Here is a 21,053-nt window from a genome sequence, read left to right on the forward strand (position 1 = left end):
AACCTCTTGCCGCGACTTGCGTGTGACGAGTGCTTGGGATAGTGCACCACGATCCGCGAATCCCACAAGAGGGCGCAGTTGAGTCAGAGCCAGTAGTATAGTTTGGCCAGTCCGGAAACAGGGTCCAGGGGGTGGAGCCGAGAGCCGAGCCACCATATTGGATTGTGACATCACGGCGACCATCATGGATGAGCGTAACGGGACACAGAGTAACGGGACACAGAGAAACGGGACACAGAGTAACGGGACACATAGTAACGGGACACAATGTAATGGGACACGTAGATCATGGCGGCCATCTTGGATCCGCCATTTTGGATGACGTCATTTTGTTTTCTTGAACATTCCGGCGTTGTGTTATCCGTCATTTTGAATTATGACGTCACCGTTGCAATTTTCGTTACGGTCGCCATCTTTAAAATCCTTATTTATTATCCGATTTTAATGAAAAAAATTTAAAATTTATAAAAAATTAAATAAAAAAATTTTTAATAATTTTATTTATAAAAAAAATGTACTTTTACGACACGGAGTTCGGAGTCCTCAGTTCGAACCCGACGAGTGCAAAAAAATAAAAAAATATCGACCGATCCTTCCTCCGTGGTGGGTGCAGGCAGACTGGCCCCCACCACTTTTTTTCAAAGCATATATATCGCCAGTTAGATAACGTCATGCCCGCCATCTTGTCCTCGTCTGCTGGAAGCCATCATCATTGTATCGTCTGCTAGAGTGCGCTGACACCATGTTAGTTTAATTCGCACCCGCTAGAGTGCAGTAATCATTTATTATTATTGCTGTGACATCTGCCATCTTGTCATTTGGCCGCCATCTTTGAATTGTGTAATTATTTAGCTAGAAAATCGGGAAAAGTTCCAAAATTCATTCAATAAATCACTTATTAATTTACATATTGATTCGATCGATTCCTGTCCACGGTTCGATACCCGATCGATGCAATAACATTTAATTTTATGTAAAAGATAATAATTTCAATAAACCATGTTCAACATTCGTAAAGAGACTTTAAATCCTCTACTACCATCATCCTATCAGACATCAAGACCACCATATTGGAAATTCGTAATTTTAATGCTAGAGATTCGGGAAAAAGTTCAAATTTCATAAAATAAATTTGTAATCTATATAATGATTGATAAGATCGATTAAGGTCCTTGGTTCGATCCCTGGCCGATACAAAACAACTTTAATATTTTAAAAAAGGACCACTAAATGTCAGGTTTGAGAAAATAAAAACACCGCAAGTTCTTCTAAAAAAAACTTTTATTACACAAATACTACACTACTACAAGTACAAAAAAATACACAGACAAATTACTAAAGTCTTGCGGATACCTCGATTTCCTCATCAGCCACCCACGAATCCAAGCGAGGTGGAAAGCCCCACTACTTGACATAGGACCGTCCTTTTATTCGTTTTATAATCTTATCCACCAAGTACGTATCGGGATACAACATAGGCTGAATCTCTTCGGCATAGAAGCCACCATGGATAGGTTTGTGGTCCAAATCTTCGTGGTAGTAGGTCCTAGGCTCTGATTCACGAACATGTGTCACACGGAAAAGTTCAGGACTCCAGTTCGCAGTGAAACCTTTCTCGAAGATACCTTTCTGCTTGGAGATTCGCACAATGTCACCTACGTTAGCTTTACACTTTCGTGGATCTTTCTTCTTCGTGTTGGAAAACACTGTTTGAAGCAGGCGATTGTACGTTACGTCCTTTGGCTTCATTTTTGTGGTAGAATGCACCGTGGAACTATAATCGCTTATTAGTTTCGGCAAGATGTCAAGCCACTTGTAATTTCCGTTAGCCGTGGACTGTCGCCACATTTTGGAACGCAAAGTTCTGTTAAACCTTTTGACAACGGAGGCTTTGACGTTACTAAATGTTGAGTAGTGTCTGATGCCATACTTCTTCATCAAAGCCTTGAAGGTTGCATTGTAGAATTCTTTCCCGAGGTCCGTTTGCAGGTGCGACGGTACACGTCCATCACGCAAAATATTGTTCATGGCCTTGGCTACGTCAGTTGCAGTCTTTGATTATACAGGTCTCGCCCAAGCGAACTTGCTATAAACATCGATGACTGTCAACATGTACTTGAAACCTTTATTCAATCGGGAATACGGTATCATCTCAACAAGGTCCGCCTGGAATAAATCATCAATTCCACGAACTATGACTTTGCAACGAAGGTATTTCCGTCTAGCAGGAGCATGAAGTTCGCGAGCGATTCCGGTTCGACTCATTGTATGTAGCCGGCTTCCCTCAGTTCTTCAAGTATGGAGACTATTTCGTTGATGTGCGAATAGTTTCCTACACTAAGCGAAGCATGTAGAATTCTAAGACAATCAACTAATTCATTGGGGTCGTCCCAATATACATAGTCAAATACCTGATCACTTTCTAGCTTTTTTAAACCTTCACCATGTATCGTTAGTTCACTGAAGAGATTATCGAGAATGTCGATTTTTTCATGATCTTCGTCTTTATATACTCCACTATCTGGATCGTTATCGCGAAAATGTGCATTGGTTAGCTCTAGCAGTTTTTTGTACTCTTTTAAGTCTTTGTGAGAATATCCTTTAGGCTCCCTGCGAAACAGCAATTCGTACAGACCCGGAGTACCGCGCGTTTTGAACTCTGCTATGCGCACGATATTTCCTGGTAGAAAGTCTATTTCTTTAGCACCGAGGAACCACTTATTATGTTTTCTGTACACTCCGTAGGTCGTGTCATTATTCCGGCTCGTAAACGATATTAGGTATGGTCGGACCATTGGATTAACTTGATGTCCCTTTTTCGGTATTTTCTTCTTGTGCATGGACTCTGTACTTGTTAAGTCCTCTTCTTCTCGATCTGGTTCATACTTTCTCTTCTTTACAGGCGGCATTTCATCTTCAACTTCTGTCTTCACAATGATGGCTGGTTCTTCGTTGTTTTTAAGTTCGTCGAGGCGACTAGTGATTGGTTTAAATATCTCCTCATTTGCCATCTCACGTGCAAGTCTGGTTCGTCTAGCAAGTAAATATTTTTCACGAACAGACTGTATAGCTCGATGAAGGTCACTGGCCAGGTCCGACATTGTACTGGCTGAAAACATATTGCAAGACCTCCTTTTATACTTTTTTATTCGTTCGCAGAAACTTCTTTCTTGTGTTTGGTTAAATCTGAATTTGTTGACAAGTGAGATAGTGATGCATTCAGACTACTTTGAAAAGTCCTCAGATCATCACGTCTTTGTGCATTCGATACTTCGATCATTTCGCGAATACGAGAATCCGAGGCTTCCACACGCTGGGCGATGGCAACGAGATACTTTAGTAATTCCTTTTTCACACTGTCTACTTTTTGAGCCAGTAGTATAATGTATTTGCGGATATCGCCGTCATGAGACTTGAGAGCAGTACGTAAGTCTCGACTGCTACGACCGAATTTCGAAATGCTATGACTCATGTTTGACGATAAACTGATCGAAACCTCGTCTGTACCTACCCTTATATAGAGGCCAGTCTTTGACTATAACTAGAAATCCGTGTTCGTCTTTCCAACACAAGGAGCACATGTCTTTGAATTCCTGGAATGTCATGTCGGTGTTTACGTGATCGTCATAAGCGTGGCGTAAATTAAGTTCGTCCATGCGAAAAAGTACTATGACATTTGCGTTGTCTCCTAGGAGATGTTTTGGAATACGACTGTACGTCTGACACAGGTAAACACAGTCTACCTTGGCGTGTCTGCCCATGGAACAGTACTCTTGTATTATGCCTTGTTTCTCGCACATTACATCGTCGAAAACAAACACGGAATTGGCTTTTGTTTCGTTTGGAGGTACCACATCCGCATTATCATTAAATGGAAAATACTCCAGACCATCCACCGAGCCTAGAACAGTAGCTAGGCGCTGGTACTTTGGCTGTTGCAACGACTTGGAATACAAGTAAACGTTTTCGAACCTAAGACCGTTTGGTTTCTCCAGTAAACTCAGCAGAACGCACGTTTTGCCACAGTTGGACGGACCTGCGATTATGCAACGTACGGCAGAAGGCAACAGTAAGCCATGTCGTGTTTCACGCGCACTAAATACATCGTCTTGTGTAATGTGCACGGGCAAACACACTTCTTGCTTTACGACTTGCATTGTATTGAAGAAATTGTTTAAAATCAAACACATTTATACTTTCTGGTCAGTTGTGCGCAATGACTCGAAGAGGTAAGAACAAAAAACACATCGGTGCAGGACTCGTGAACTCGCTGATAAACAATCTGCCATTCGAGCTACACATTCCCGGCTACAGATTCTGCGGCCCCGGCACTAAACTAGCGAAAAGGTTAGCTCGCAGTGACGTGGACATTAATTCTCTCGACGAAAAGTGCAAGCAGCACGATATTGCATATTCATTAAGCAAGGATCTGGAATCCGGACACCGGGCCGACGAGATATTGGCACAGGAAGCCGAAGATATAAGTAAATCGCCGAACGCGGGACTAGGAGAGAAAATCGCAGCGTGGGGCGTTTCCAAAATCATGAAGGCAAAGACCAAATTAGGACTGGGTGCTCGTCGAGACAGCTCCATCAAGTCAAAAACTAACTCACGCAAGACCAAACTCAAGACTGGTGCAGGCGTGCAAAAAGCCAAGCAAAAATTACAGACTCTCAACAAGAAGATTATAGGAGAATTTCTTCCTTTGCTTTTGCCTGCATTGGGTGCTCTCGGCGGCCTCATCGGTGCAACGAGCGGTATAGTGCGGGCAGTCAACACTTCGAAGAATGAACGCAAGCAGTTAAAAGAAGCACAGTGACATAATGCAGGCATGGAAGCCATTGCCATCAGTAAAAAAAAAAAAAAAAAAACGGCGCAGGACTGTACTTACGACCTCACAAAATAAATCAGGTCGAGGCATGAGAAAGAAACGAATGAAAGAATCCTAAGTTCTTTGCCGAAACGTCCGCTCACCAATATAGATTTGATCAGGTACACTCGAAAACTGAAAATACCAAATTTCCGAGGCGTGTTTATGCGAGATACTTTGCCCAGCAAGCCAAAAACACGCGAGCGCGCTATAATTAATTTAGACACGTCGGCGGGTCGTGGCACGCACTGGGTGGCCTATGTAAAACAGGAAGAAAAGATACTTACTACGACAGTTTCGGTAATTTGAGACCTCCGCCCGAACTGCGACAGTACCTGGGTCAAACCACTACATTGTTTTACAATTACGAAACCGAACAGAAGCCTAATCAAACAAACTGCGGACACTAGTGTCTTCGCTTTTTAACAAACGAAAATTAAATGACAGATAAAAATTGCTACTTAAAGGTTGTGCAGTGATGATAATTTATTAGTCATGTCGATAACACTTACCTTGACAGGTCACGCATCTGAGCTGCGGGCGGTTCATTTCCCGCCTCTGGATTTAGACGGAGAATGGTGTATCGGACTCGTAGATTTTAAAACGTATAATGCCATACCGAATATCGACGAAGAAAATTGCAAGATCTGCTTCCTGAAAAGCGATGGACCGCTCATGAAATACAGTTACCTGTTGGCGCTTACGAAATTGACGACATTGCAAATTACATCAGGGATATGTTACCACAGGATGTAGACTTTCAACTGCGTGGAAATCCAAACACTCTAAAAAGCATTCTAACATGTAGTGAAAATGTCGACTTTACGAAACCTGGGACCATAGGTACGATGCTCGGATTCGAATCAAAGGTGTATGATACGGGAAGAACGTACGAATCTACACGCGCAGTAAACATTTTGCCTGTGAATGTCATAAGAATAAACTGTAATTTGGCAAGTGGAACATATCTCAACGGAAGACTAAGCAACATGCTGCACGAGTTTTCGCCGATGGTACTGCCAGGATATAAACTGGTCGAAGTACCGCAAAGTATCATTTACGTTCCAGTCGTCGTGAAGTGCGCACACGAAGTCGTCGTCAGAATCGTTGACCAGCGAGGACGATTGGTGAATTTTCAAGACGAAGAAATTACATTACGTCTGCACTTGAAGCGATGGGCATAAAGTTCGTAACACCGAACAGTTATAAAAGAAATCGTATTGCCGTGAATAAGAACAGTTCTCTACCAGACATCGGTGCCTTAACACCTGACAACATAAAGTATCTTCTTAGTATTGGACAAGTGCCGAATAAATATGGAAGACGAAATCCTCAACGTGGAAGATCCGGTCATTTTTGATGACAGCATTACGAAAATGGAATTGCACGAGTACCAGCGTTTCCTGCTCGGACCGTACGCACTACCATCGGAAGTACGCATTGCTGTACAGCACCAAGATATTTGTACTTTACCTTCGCAGTCATTTCTACATATAAGAGGCACGCTTACAAAAGCAGATGGTACGCATCCGACGACGTCAATATCCTGCAATGGTATGTTTCACCTAATCGAGCGCATTACATATGTATTCAATGGCGTCGAGGTGGACCAGACGAGAGATGTAGGCATAACATCTGCTATGAAAAATTACCTTTCGCTCACGCCAAATGAACTGTCTGCTGCAAATATGGTCGGGTGGGCTCTCGAGGATGAATATAAGCTTCCGGTTTATGCCGAAGAGAAGTTCGAAGTTTGTGTTCCTCTGTCCATGCTTCTTGGATTCGCTGAGGACTACAAGCATATAATCATTAATTCGAAACAAGAGATCGTACTGCTTCTAGCCAACACGCACATTAATGCAATTGTCGCCGCTGCAGAAAACCCTCAAGATGTCTCGCTAACACTACAGTCTATCGAGTGGATGCTGCCCCACATCCAAGTGAGCACTGTTGAACGAGTCAAGATGTTGAAGAACATAGAAAATGGCAAGAACTTCGATGTGCCATTCCGATCCTGGAGCCTGGAAACTTATCCTGGCTTGCCTCATAGTCAGCGTATCAATTGGATAGTAAAGTCCAGCTTCGCTACGGAAAAACCAAGATACATCATCGTCGGGCTTCAGACCGGAAAACAGCTCAATGCAGGAGTGAGTCGCTCCGTATTCGATAACTGTCAAATACGTAATGTAAAAATATTTTTAAACAGCGAAAGTTATCCGTACGTAAACATGAACATGGACTTTGAAAGAGGAAGATTTCTTCTCGCATATCAAATGTATACCAAGTTTCAGTAAGCTTACTATGGGCGGAGACAGTCACCGATACTGAGTCCCGACAGTTTCAAGAACAAGTCTCCGTTAATGGTGTTTGACGTTTACAAACAGGATGATCGAATAAATTCAAACATCATCGAATGTAGGATCGAGATAATGACAAGCGGAAATATTCCACCAAACACCTATGATTTTTGTCTGATACTTCACGATCGGCTTGCATCGTACAATTGTCGAGACTTGTGAAAATTCTGACATAAATAGTGTTTAGTTTTCTACGATAATTTAGTTACCACCGAGCATTGCTAGCGACAAGATGTACTGCAACCTGCAAGGTTTCCAGAGTCAAAATGGGTTCGTGCTCAAGGAAATTAGCATCACCTCCGGAGACAAGACTCGAACACGCACTTTCCGACCTCCGTATCCGTGGAAACTACTAGACGAAAAAAGTGAACGGTAGTAATTTGTCTGTGTATTTTTTGTTTACTTGTAGTAGTGTAGTATTTGTGTAATAAATGTTTTTTTTTAAAAAGAACTTGCGGTGTTTTTATTTTCTCAAACCTGCCACTTTAGTGGTACTTTTTTAAAATATAAAAGTTGTTTTGTATCGGCCAGGGATAGAACCAAGGACCTTACTCGATCTAATCAATCATTATATAGATTACAAATTTATTTTATGAAATTTGAACTTTTTCCCGAATCTCTAGCATTAAAATTACGAATTTCCAATATGGTGGTCTTGATGTCTGATAGGATGATGGTAGTAGAGGATTTAAAGTCTCTTTACGAATGTTGAACATGGTTTATTGAAATTATTATCTTTTACATAAAATTAAACGTTATTGCATCGATCGGGTATCGAACCGAGGACAGCAATCGATCGAATCAATGTGTAAATTAATAAGTGGTTTATTGTATGAATTTTGAAACTTTTCCCGATTTTCTAGCTAAATAATTACACAATTCAAAGATGGCGGCCAAATGACAAGATGGCAGATGTCACAGCAATAATAATAAATGATTACTGCACTCTAGCGGGTGCGAATTAAACTAACATGGTGTCAGCGCACTCTAGCAGACGATACAATGATGATGGCTTCCAGCAGACGAGGACAAGATGGCGGACATGACGTTATCTAACAGGCGATATATATGCTTTGAAAAAAAGTGGTGGGGGCCAGTCTGCCTGCATCCACCACGGGGGAAGGATCGGTCGATATTTTGTATTTTTTTGCACTCGTCGGGTTCGAACCGAGGACTCCGAACTCCGTGTCGTAAAAGTACATTTTTTTATAAATAAAATTATTAAAAAATTTTTATTTAATTTTTTTATAAATTTTAATTTTTTTTCATTAAAATCGGATAATAAATAAGGATTTTAAAGATGGCGACCATAACGAAAATTGCAACGGCGACGTCATAATTCAAAATGACGGATAACACAACGCCGGAATGTTCCAGAAAACAAAATGACGTCATCCAAACTGTCGGATCCAAGATGGCCGCCGTGATCTACGTGTCCCGTTACATTGTGTCCCGTTACGCTGTGTTCTGTTATGCTCATCCAAGATGGTCGCCGTGACGTCACAATCCAATATGGTGGCTCGGCTCTCGGCTCCACCCCCTGGACCCTGCTTCCGGACTGGCCAAACTATACTACTAGAGCCTCGTTTCCTTATCAAGTACTTATTACCTAATTAATATTGTAAACTTTCTTTCTTTTATCCCGAGGTGTAAATGTTTTTTTTCCCAGAGCCACTTAAACAATCTATGTGTTTATTTTTATACTTCTACAGAAACTGATCCTAAACATTAATATTAATACATAAATTCACTTCATATTTTTGGAGGCTTAATAACAGTAATAAATTTAGGAGGGAAAAATTATTTTTATCATAATACGTTAACAGCACTAATTGGAATGACCTAACGGTCCTTTAAACTTGGCATTAGACATGCTGTCCAGCATACCTAGTGGCCATCTTTCGGCTTAGTCGCAGTGCATCGCACCCGAGGTAAGACGCCTTCAGCACTCTGAGAACTTCATCTTTGTATCGCGACTGATATTTGTCATCCCGGCTTTAATTGATCTAAATCGTTTTCATCTATCATCGGCCCGGCTGTTTATTTAATTTATATAGTAATCCTCTAGCTGGAGTCATAAACACGAATTATTTATCAATCACGAGGTAGCTCTGGACATCACGTAAAGCAGTATTGCAGTTAGGCGTTTCAACAGTTTTATATTTTTATTAGTTCAGTGTATGAGATGCATGTGGAGCAGTGGCGCATAGTAAATCTTAGTACCGAGTATCTTGTATTCATTTATACGCTCGTCCACATGTTCACGGCGTAGTGTGCAGCTGGCACTTCCAATAAGAGCCCACTTAATTTACACCCTATAGTGTGCCCGACGCTGAGAGCAAGCCAGGTCCAAGAACATCGGGGTGATTACACAAGGAGGCCATGTGTCACGCTCCCACAGGGGCGTCGTCGCGTCTCTGCCGTGCCCGTATTTCTTCAATACGGTGGCCCCCTTAATTACTCTAACATCGTTCTGCGAATCTCCCACTCACATCAAGACCAAACTGAAAACTTACATCCTGGTCTTTGAAGAATTTCACAGTTTGTGAAAACGTCTCCACCCCCCTTTCCCGAGGGGTTCACCGGTCCTGTAAGCAAATACTGCAACACACACCTACATTGCAAGGTTAAATCTATGCTGTAGCGTGTGTGAGACTAGCCATCGTGATATCGTTTACACCCTCGACCGAAAACATTTCCAACACCAAAACTGAATTAAAACCTACTGAAATTCTAAATGGAGGTTATTTTTCCACGGAGCTCTTTTCCGAGCAACACACTTTGATGTGGTATGTATTGACGACTTCTGCCTTCTGCCGAGGTGATGTTGAGGGTGTGGAGTTGCTTTTGGGCGCCAACTAGCAATAATAACTACGTGCTAGTGCGTAGCCGAGACTCTTGACTCAAGGCGTGACGTCGCCACGTGGCCGGCAGGCAGTAAGGGTCGTTCCGTCAGAGTTACCCCCGGCTGTTTTAGCCACCAGGGACGCTATGATACGGGCATTGTAACAAATACGCGGAGGCTCAATTTAAAGTGATTTATTGTCAGGCACGCTATACATGCGCTGCGTCGTGCATGACACGCTTACTGGGAGCCGCGCTCTACAGGACACGTTTCTGATGGGCTGAAAACTCACGCAATTCCGGTAGAGATGGCAAGGGTGGAGGTCGAGAGGCTCCGCGGGCGACTCGCGACTAGTCTCCTTGGAGGGCGGTGATTAACTGGCGATGGCTGTGAGGTCCGCACGACTCCCCAGCCTCGCTCCCGCGAAAGCGTGTCGTGTGCAAAAGTAATCCCGGGCCATGCATGCCGCCTGATCGCGCTAAAGTCCAGAATTACAATTAATATTTAAACATAGCCATTACTCAATTAATATTGTTTTTAAGAGTGCTGAAAGTTAATTTCAAAGTCCAGATAATCAGGTCACCTAACAGTACCCCTGTGGTCGACTTTCGCGCGGGCGACAGTCGATTAGGCGGGGCAGCTTATGTTCGAGGTGTTGCACCACCCTGCACCCAGGTGCGTTCACGTCGTTCACGATCGGGGCGAGGCGGCGATGCGCCATAGTGGTCTGTGCGGATTCGAGGAGCACTAATGGTTGGCATCAGTATTATGGTTCGTTTGACTTGTGTTGTGCGTCAACATAGGATTCTCATAATATGTAAAATGCACTCTTCACACAACTCTTAGTTTAGCTACATATATTTGATATTTTTAATTTTATGGTTTTAAGCATCTAATGCCAACGACAATATTTTGAGAATGGCTCATGGAGTTAAACACGTATTTGAGAATGAAGGTACTACGGTACCAGTTGCATCAGCGGATGTTTGGCGAAACCTGAACGACGAATCGAATAACCGGCCGGGTCCAGATTTTGGTGAAAATATAATATCCCATCCCCAAAAACCATTGTTAGGACCAAGTTTGGTGACTGTCAAGTGTGTGGCTTGAATAACGAATTTCAATAGGCTGCCTTGACATACACTACAATAAGAGCTTCTAAATACAGACATCACGACATGTACATGCATCAGGATAACTATCTCCTCCTATTCCCCCCTCCCGAATACATCGACACTATGTAAATTATAATAATGCAACAAAGTGACAGACTTTTAATCTCTACTGAAAAGTGAGCCATCTTAATCTTAAAATCGCACACTTCACGCTCCACCTGCGTGTGCAAGGATTCAAACGAAATGGAGTCCCAATCTCATATTACAATCCCACAAAGCATATTATAGGAACGTATAGTTCCTGGTGTCGCCGTCACATTCTCCCGGCCTACGGCGGCAGCACCCAGAAACACAGCTGTCCCTCGAGGTGTGAGCATCGCTCTCGCCCGGAAATGCCCTGCACACTTTGGGTTACTGAAGGCGACTTTGCAGTGCCATTTGCTACTTACCGCGTCTCGCGGGTTGCAGACACGGGATTCCAGTTATGACTCCATACTGAGAAGCAGTATGAGGACTACTGGCCTGCTTGGTGGGTCATTATTTCGGCAATCGTATTTGAAAAGCAGCCTTGATGAAGCGGTGTGCTGTAGGAAGCAGTTCCACCGGCGGAGGCCGCAGAGGATCCTGGTTTGATTAAAAACAATCTAAAAGAGGCTTGTGGACTACTGAAAAGGAGAAGACAGGGGGATATTGTGAGAAAGATAAGTCTTTGAGCAGCTCATGTTAAACAGCCTGTCAATTTTTGGGGAAATACCGGGTTTGGGACCCTTCCCCCTTAGTTGTGGCCGCAGAGGTTGATAAAAAAAAGAGGAGGGGGGATACACCCCACTCCCTGAAATTTTGCAAAAAAAAAATTAGTGAAGACAGTATTTTACTATGTGATAGCCACATCACCTACAGCTACAACTATAGACCCATATGTCAGTGTTTTAGTGTCAATAGTAATGTCAGTTTTTGAATGAATGTATTCAAATTTTTTTTTTCAAAATCCCCTTCCCCACCACCAAAACAATTCCTGTATTCACCACTGCCTTCCACACCACCCTCAGTTCAAGTTGGTTTAATGCTCTCAGGCCTTATTGGATCTGCACGAATCAGTGGAGGGTGGCACAGCTTGCCTTGCCCACTCCCACTACTGTAGATATTGCTGGAGCAAGGCACTGGTGCTGGGCGAAGGGAATACCTGCAATAGCATGGCATACATTTTACAGGTAGCTGACCAATTTGACAAATCTGAACAAATTTAACGTGGGCCGAAAGGTCCAATTTTACCCAACCCTTTACACAGAAACCTTTTGACGTGACGTCTAATAAATCGATGAACGCTGGCTGCACGCACATAATTGTCCCACTACGGATGTCCCACTACGCATGTATTTGCGTGGCATCTCTCTGGTATGTTGCGGACGGTACAGAGAACTCGGCCGGCACGTGGCGGCGTACTGGTTCGAGGTTATTGTTGTGCACCGCGCCACGGGAGTATATTCGCAAGGAAATGGCGTTCTTACAAGTACGTATTATTTTAATTACTAGTGTAAATCAGTATATTTAAACAGTGTTGTGTGAGTATTGTTTTAGCTGTGTAACTAATTATTTATTGCTGGTATGATACTTTTCACGCTTTAGTTTGAAATTGGTAATTATTTGTCATGAGTTATTATTTGATCAACTAAATCACTCACCGTATTATAGTTATGAGCCTACGAACGTGTAAATATTTTGAGTCCAACAGAGAATATGCTAGTTAAAAGAAATTTAAACAAATATTGTGCGTGGAATATTATTAATTAAAACCATCTGAAACAATTATTCTAAATATGGTCTCGTGGCCATGTGGTTAGCATGGGTGACTTACAATTCATAGATTATCGGTTCGAATCTCGGCAGCTGCGAATTTTTTTTTGTACTTATAAAAATAAATACGTCGCACGCAACATTTCAAAAGTAATAAATATATTTGAATTAATGAATACAAATAAAAGTATATTTATTAATTAAATTGTACATTTCATTTCACTCCTCCATACAAAATAGTGATAGATAATTAATTCAATAAAAATTGATTTAATTTGCCGTCACCCGACCTATGTGAAAGGCCCGGGGGGTACCTGACGGGCGCTACGGGCGTCGCGGTGCTCTTGTTGTCCGGAGGGGCGCCAGGCTAGCGGGCTGCTAGGCCGTTGGTGTTGGGTCGTGGGTACTCTGCCCCCGCGTGCCCCGCCAGGTACACGGCTTGAATCTACCCTGAATGGTTCTCTCTTGACTGTGAAGGCCGCTCAGCCATATGGAGGACGGGAGACTCCGGAAAATTAGTATACACGAGTTGGTGAGAATTACCTTTAATCTAGTCCCGCTACAAAACCCTCTCGCCAACACTTGGCGACGTCTAGCCGTTACACAATTAACACAGAAAAAACATAATGCTACGCGACATTAATGGTTACCGCGGCAGTCTCGCGGGACGCGGGTCGATGCTCGCTGGAGACGGCCAGCGCCGAACATTAACGGGTGCAGGGGGTGCTCTATGAGCGGGCTCCTAAATTAGGCGAAACACTTACGTGAGTGATACGATCTGCAGCACGGTATCATGGTGAAGACGGTCGGGATAGGCCCGGTTCCGTAAAATACGCGCCGAGTCGACGTGGGCAGCGGTGAATTAACAAAAGGTTTTAAATTTAAAGATTTAGTACAGAATAAAAAGTAATAAAATGAAAGAAACTTGGATGCTGCCCACGGACACACGTCTGTTCCCGGCGCGGAGTGGTTCGAGACTGCCGGACATGGCCGCCTCGCAAGGAAGAGAAACTTTCTCTTCTTTGTGAGTCGGCGTCAAAAAACTTATATTAATTTAATTTACTATATTACCAGTTAAAACATGTTCCAGGTGCCCAATTAAAATGTAGCACCTGGTAATTGGGTGCTTAAGGCTTAACAATAGTTTTAATGTATTTAATTATTTAAAATGTGACATCAAGTTGGCGACTGTAAATTTACTACCATGTTGTCCCACTGTGAGTTGTTTTAGAGGGACTTCTCCTATTCCGACATTCACGGGCATTTTAATTAAGGCCAGTGGCCGCGGTGACTGTTAATTTGGTTTGTTGTCTATTGGGGTCACGCCCGAGGCGCTCGCCTGACTCAATCCGGCTGGGCAAGGGGCGCGCTCCGAAAACGGGATATGGTACTGGCGGTGCGGAGCACGGGCTTAAAGGCCATGGTCGGTACGACGTCAAATTTTATTCATAAAAGTAAGCAGAGGTATATTATATCATACAAAATATAGAAAAATTTAAAAAAAAAATTTCTTCCTCAAAGAATATAATATATTTAATGCCTAAATGGTTTGGTTGCAAAAACCTATTACGCCTCAGTCTCACACCGATATAATGATATTTCCTTTTCTTCTGGATCAATCATTTCATCAATGTTTTGTTATGACGTCACGTTAAACTATCGTCTGTAAACCGACTTTACAGACAACCAATTTTTTCTGCCCCACCTAACTCATCTCGCTTGGACCTTTCCTAATGATACAGTAATAGTAACCAACTTGCTTTTTATGCATGTTTACAGTTTCCATGACCTGGTCCAGGGCTTCTCATTTGCCTATGCAGGTTTTAGGCCCGGTCCACACGAACGGCAGTGTGCGGGACGGGAGCCGCGCGGAGCCCACACGGTTTGTTACGGACAGTAAGATAGGTAGAGCAGCCCACACAGGGCGGGCACTGCGCAGCAGCGGCGCGGCAGCCGTGCGGCTCTAGCTGCCACCCGCACTGCCAGGGCCGGTCCTAGGGCGGTGCGAGCGGTGCGACCGCACCGGGCGCCATCAAGGGAGGGGGCGCCGAAATCAACCGACACATGAGACGAACGACGGTGACGATCGGTCTCACGGGATAATGGACGAATTGAGGTACCCGCCCTCCGAAATCACGGTGTCAGATCTCCAAATTGAATGAATCCAAATTAATAATGATAATGTGTACGACAGCTCTTTTAACGTGGCTCATTCGTAATACATTACTAGCAATTGTTTATTTACATCCTGCGTCCCACAGTTTACAGTGGCGCTTCATCCAGCCGTTACTTGAACTGCTTGGCGCCTGAGTCTTCCAATTTCCAGTCGTTCATGGGGACTGTGGGGCGCGGGGTTAAATTTCGTCCGTCACTTGTTTCGCTAGGCAAGCATTGTCTATTGAATTGCCAAGTCGTTCAAACATGCGCGAGTGTATATCTGTATTGTACAGTGTGTGTGTCGTTAGATTATTACAGAAGAATCCTTAATAGAAAACAGAAGTAGGTAAGTATTGTTTATATAAGTTCCTTTCTAGTAGTGCAGCACAGATGCGGATACCGATTAATCGCATATTAACAGCAACGTATCCAAAGTTTTGTATATATGGCGTCTTCGTGCATGTTCGGCGATGTTTGTTTTAACGAATAAGAAATACATATTGCGACAAGAAGTTGGCGACACTTAATTTCCATACATATACATTGCATTGAAATGTTATTAACGTTTACTTGTTCTAAACGTTCGCAATCGTTCTGAAATTATCTCCGTTATTTTAGTACAGTTATTTTCCGATAAGAATCTTAACTTATTTAAATGTTAACATATGATTATACACAAAGGCCAAAAATGAATAGCGTAATAATTTATTACCATATAAAGCGTACGTTTCAAGAATCGGTAATCGGTAAAGTCATATCAGTGCACCACTACTTTCTAGTGTATTCTGTGGTACTGCGATAAGACATATCCACTTATCAACGAACGAAACCACACGGCGAGATTAAACACGGTGTATTAGGCATTTAATGATTATGCGCGTTCGTCGAGTACGTTTCTCCTTGCAGCCCGATGTACTGCGCTTTTGTAGTGTATTTATTATAGTGTATGTATGGTAGCTTTTGTATGGAAGTGATGTACCTGTTACGTAATAACTATTATTTAATCTTTGCCTATACTGCGTTTTATATATAAGGTGGTAAAGGTGTAGGTACTAGTTTGTTTTAACAAATTTGTATAGGCCTTCTATATATTATATATCACTCTTGTTAAAGTTATTTATTTTTTGTCCAATAACTATTAAAAAACGTTTTGTCTAAGGGCCTGTTTTACTGCCTTTATTTAAGTGACAATTAGCGTAACTGAGTTTTTACGTATTTTGAATGGAAAATAAATGAAAAATCAATCAGTTATACTAACTGTTGGATAAATAAAGGTGGTTAAAAACAGGTCCGTAATTAATTTAAAGTGCAAAAAACGGGTTTTTAAATAGTCCCTGAACTTAAATAAAGGAAAAAACTTAATTTAATTATTTTATAACTGGCTACTGCCGGCGATTTCGATCGCGTGGGTCCGTGGGAATAGATTATCGCACATCAGAATTTAAATCTTTAACTCAAGTATGTCCTATTCTATGTCACTGATTTCCTGATATCATGTATGTAACGAGTGATGGTTAAATGTGTCTTTTACAAATTAAAAAACATGTCACAGTCTTCAAAAAAATTGTCTGGTGCACAAAACTTAAAAAGGAAACGGATAAAGCAAGCCGAAACTGAAAAATCTGCAAATTTGCTATCAAAATTTTTGAGAGTCGAAAAGTTATCTGACCCTTCATCACCACAACTTCAATATCAACAAGCAATAGAAGAAGACCCGCTTGAAAAAAGTTCTGATCTTGAAGATACACAGCACCATTTTCAAGAAGATTTAGCTGTTCTTGGAACCTCATCTGCATCTCAAAATATTACAGAAGAAGTTGTAACAGATGAATCGTTATCATCATCTTTTAAAGAGAGAAAACTAGATGATATTTCAAAATGGCCGCTTATTATTGACTCTGCAACAAAAGATGAAATCCTTCTTCGAGGCCCTGTTTTGTAATGAAATGAAAAACGAAAATTACCCAAAGAATTGTGACGGCCGTCATTTTTCAAATTCGCATTTTGAAAAAGTAATGCCAAATGGGGAGATTTTTAAAATAAGATGGCTCGTGTACTCTAAATCTGCAGATAAAGTATATTGTTTTTGCTGTCGTTTACTCAACACAAACCCCAACTCTAATTTGGGAAAAGAATGATTTGACGACTGGCGGCACTTATCAACGCGTCTCAAAACACACGAAACATCCTCAGATCACCGACGTGCTTTGAACAGTTGGATACAAGCATCGATTAGGTTGAAGAACTGTAGCGGGATAGACAAACAATTACAAAAACAGATTGAAGATGAGAAATCGAGATGGGTTGCTATCCTCGAAAGAATGATTTCGATAGTGTTCTTCTTGGCAGGCAATAATTTGGCATTTAGAGGGAGCTCTGAAACATTATACACCCCTAATAATGGCAACTTCTTGGGTTTGGTGCAATTATTAGGAAAATTTGACAATGTGATGATGGAGCACCTCCGCCGTGTTGTAAATAAAGAGACTAATGTCCACTATTTCAGCAAACGCATTCAAAACGAATTAATTGGCTTACTTGGAAGTGAAGTTCGAAATAATATAGTGAATATGGTAAAGTCAGCTAAATACTTCTCCATCATTATGGACTGCACTCCTGATGTAAGCCACATTGAACAAATGTCACTAACATTTCGGTTCGTTGACGTTAATGAAGAAGAAGTGGAAGTGCGAGAGTGTTTTGTTGCTTACAAGCCAGTAAGTGACTCTTCGGGAGCAGGACTCACTGGCCTCTTTCTTGATTCGATTGTACAAGAATTTGATTTAGACATCATCTATTGTAGAGGTCAAGGCTACGATAATGGAGCGAATATGATAGAAGTGAACAAAGGTGTACAAACCAGAATTTTAAACCTATATCCTCGGGCAATTTTTAACCCATGTGGCTGCCACAGCTTGAATTTGGTGATAGCAGATGCAGCCAAAAGTTCCGTTAAATCTGTTTCTTTATTTAAATTTCTCCAAAGACTATTTGTTTTATTCTCTGGATCAACCAAACGGTGGGAAGTGATATCCAAGCACATAGACGGATTATCATTAAAAAAAAGTTTGCGAAACTCGCTGGGAGAGTAGAGTTTCTAGTCTTGCTGCTGTTCGCTTTAACTACACTTCAGTTCGTGAAGCCCTTCAAAATCTTCATGAAGAAACTAATGACTTAGTTGCAGCATCAGAGGCATTGTCGCTTATTCAGAATATGGAGCAATTTGAGTTCATAATTACAATGGTGGCTTGGTATGATATATTGTTTCAAGTAAACATTGTAAGTAAAGCTATGCAGTCTGAAACTATGGACTTACCAAATGCATCGAAATTACTGAAAAACCGTTCGGAATTCGTGAAAGAGTACCGTAGCTTTTCCTCAACTCTAATTACTGCTAAAGAAATAGCGTCTCTAGCCGAAATAAACAAAGATTTTAAGGCAGTCCGATCGCGAAGAAAAAAACTGTTATTTGAATACGAAGCTAAGCAATGGCGTATGTCCAAAAGCCTACATCAAATCATGCACTCCCATTGCACAAATCTTTCAAAGATAATGATCCGGAGGAATTATATAAAATGAACGTTTTTTACCCGATGATAGACACAATTGAGAATACATTGGTTACACGTTTTCAACTGTCAAAATTAAATGATACATGGTCATTTTTATACGACATTAAAATAATTCCAGAAAAATCCATGTTGGAAAAAGCCTGTGCCGAATTGCAAATCACTTTAACCGATGGAGAAAAATGTGACGTTTCTAGTCATTAATTGGTTGAAGAACTTGTGAGCATGAACCCATTATTAAGAGATCTTCAGTCAGGAGAGCCAATAAAAGTACTTCGACTTATAAAAAAAAAAATGATTGGCAAGATATTTTCCCGAATGTATGGACAGTGCTTCGTATCTTGCTAACTGTGCCTATAACTGTTGCCAAAGGAGAACGAAGTTTCAGTAAATTAAAACTTTTAAAAACCTACCTACGGACTACTATGTGTCAGGAAAGACTGTCCGATCTTGAAATTTGGCTATAGAAAATGCTATTGCCCAAAAGTTGAATTATTCTGACTTGATAAAAAAATTTGCAAGTGCTAAAGCTAGAAAACTGATTATCTAGGTATTTTTTAAATATTTTTACTACATGTCTACATATTTTTTGATTAATGTTTGCATGGAACATAGAATAAATTAAATTTGACAATCATTATATTTATTATTATTATTATTTGTCATTTGTCCACTACATCTATCACATATAGGTAACCGCACAAACTGGTCAAACGAACATTTCTAAGATTTGACATTTTAGACAGCAGTAATTCGGCTTAATAATCTGAGGCGGCTGCTTTTTTTTGGTGGAAAATTAAGCAACCAGTTTAACAATATTTTTTTTTATTTAGAGGGCGCCATTTTTAGATTTCGCACCACCTAAAAATTTTGATAGGACCGGCACTGCGCACTGCCCATAGCGCGACGGGCACCGCAACTTTGTTACGGGCTGTTGCGAGATATAGAGTCGTCCACACGAGCGGTCGCGCCAGTCTTGCGGGGGAACCGTAGTGATATCATTGTCTTGTGTGTGCTGTCAAGTTAGTAAGAATTGGTTTCCACCATGAATGATACTGACGTAGAAAAAGTTTGATGTTGAAGTGTTTCTCATGGATGTAGAGAAACGAACATGCATTTGGGACATTCTGACCGAAGAATATATGGACAAAAATAGCAAAACAGCGAGCTTACAGAAAATCGGCTTTTCACTTAATGTCGTTCCATCGTGTCACCGTCCGACACTAACTGTCTGCATTCTCGGATGACACCTAATGTGCATACCATAAATAAACACTTTTAATATCAAGTTTCATATTTATTATCTTTCATTTTTTATTGTACGTGAATAGCTGTGCGAAAGAATTTTTTCAGACTTAAGGACATATTTGTTTTCCATTGCGTACTGTACATAACAATATTAATAGAACTGTATGAATACACCTTCAATGCAAGTATATTTTTTTATCTTTCTCATATTTAAACAAACCTGTATTGTCTAAGAAAGTTATTGCGATATGTAAATGGCCTTGTCAACTTATTTAGTACAAGTTAGTACAAGAAAAAGGAAACTCACTTACCTAAGCGTTAAAGCCATCATTTCCATTGTTGGTATAGCCAGCCTCATGTTTGTATCTTGCTTTTGCAAGGAATACTTCACAGTCTCATGCAGTTCATGAAAGCTTGCAGACGACATTCTGAAGTAATTAAAAAATTTCATTTCATCTTCTTGCAAAAAAAAGTTCCTTGTAACAAATGACTGCTCACTATGGGATGTACCCAATATTTAAGATTAGACTTTCTTCTTTTTAACACCTGAATACCTACGTACACAAGTACTGCACGGTGGCGTGCATCCATTGCATCTAATGACTGAACTCCAAAATGGTAATGCCCGCAGACATCAGCCGCATACTGACCGCTCGTGTGGACTGCACCACGCAACTGCTGTGCGGGCGCAGCGCGGCTCCTGTCCTGCACACTGCCCGTTTGTGTGGACCGGGCCTTACCTGGGCCTCAGCATCTAGATGTTTGCTAGTGCAAAATATAGGGGTCAGGCATGGCTGACTAGAAGCCTCAAGGAAGCACTTTTCTGCAGGGTTAAAACCCAGCTTAGCAATGTGAATGGGTGATAGCTTGCCACCCCCTTCCCCCAATCCTTTTCCCACCCAAACCAGACCTCTTCTTAGCTTAAGTTTTGTCAAGGAAAAAAAAAACCTCTTTTTAAACTCTTCTACAGGTGGCACTATCAAGGGCGAGTGAACAAAGCACCTACCGGTACCTTTCACTTCAGCGATTCGGATTTGATTCCAAACCAATCAGAAGTTTTTTTTTTTTTTTTTTTTTAAATGGTGACGATGTTGCTGT

General features: G+C 41.5%; 1 protein-coding gene across 5 annotated transcripts in view; it reads left to right on the top strand.

Moving 5' to 3' along the window:
• The window catches only part of LOC134537659 (uncharacterized), a 61,441-nt gene that overhangs the window by 28,715 nt on the left and 11,673 nt on the right, over positions 1-21,053 (top strand). The window contains exon 1 of one of the 5 annotated variants that reach the window (XR_010076022.1): positions 15,331-15,484. The exons of 1 other annotated variant lie outside the window; for it this stretch is intronic. The gene's annotated coding sequence lies outside the window, so the exon portion shown is untranslated. Of the gene's footprint in view, positions 1-15,330; positions 15,485-15,874; positions 16,083-19,059; positions 19,258-21,053 lie in introns of those variants that run through there. 3 more of the 5 variants (XR_010076024.1, XR_010076025.1, XR_010076027.1) reach the window with 3 other exon arrangements.

The sequence above is a fragment of the Bacillus rossius genome, chromosome 1 (assembly GCF_032445375.1).
Source record: "Bacillus rossius redtenbacheri isolate Brsri chromosome 1, Brsri_v3, whole genome shotgun sequence".
Taxonomy (NCBI): Eukaryota; Metazoa; Arthropoda; class Insecta; order Phasmatodea; family Bacillidae; genus Bacillus; species Bacillus rossius.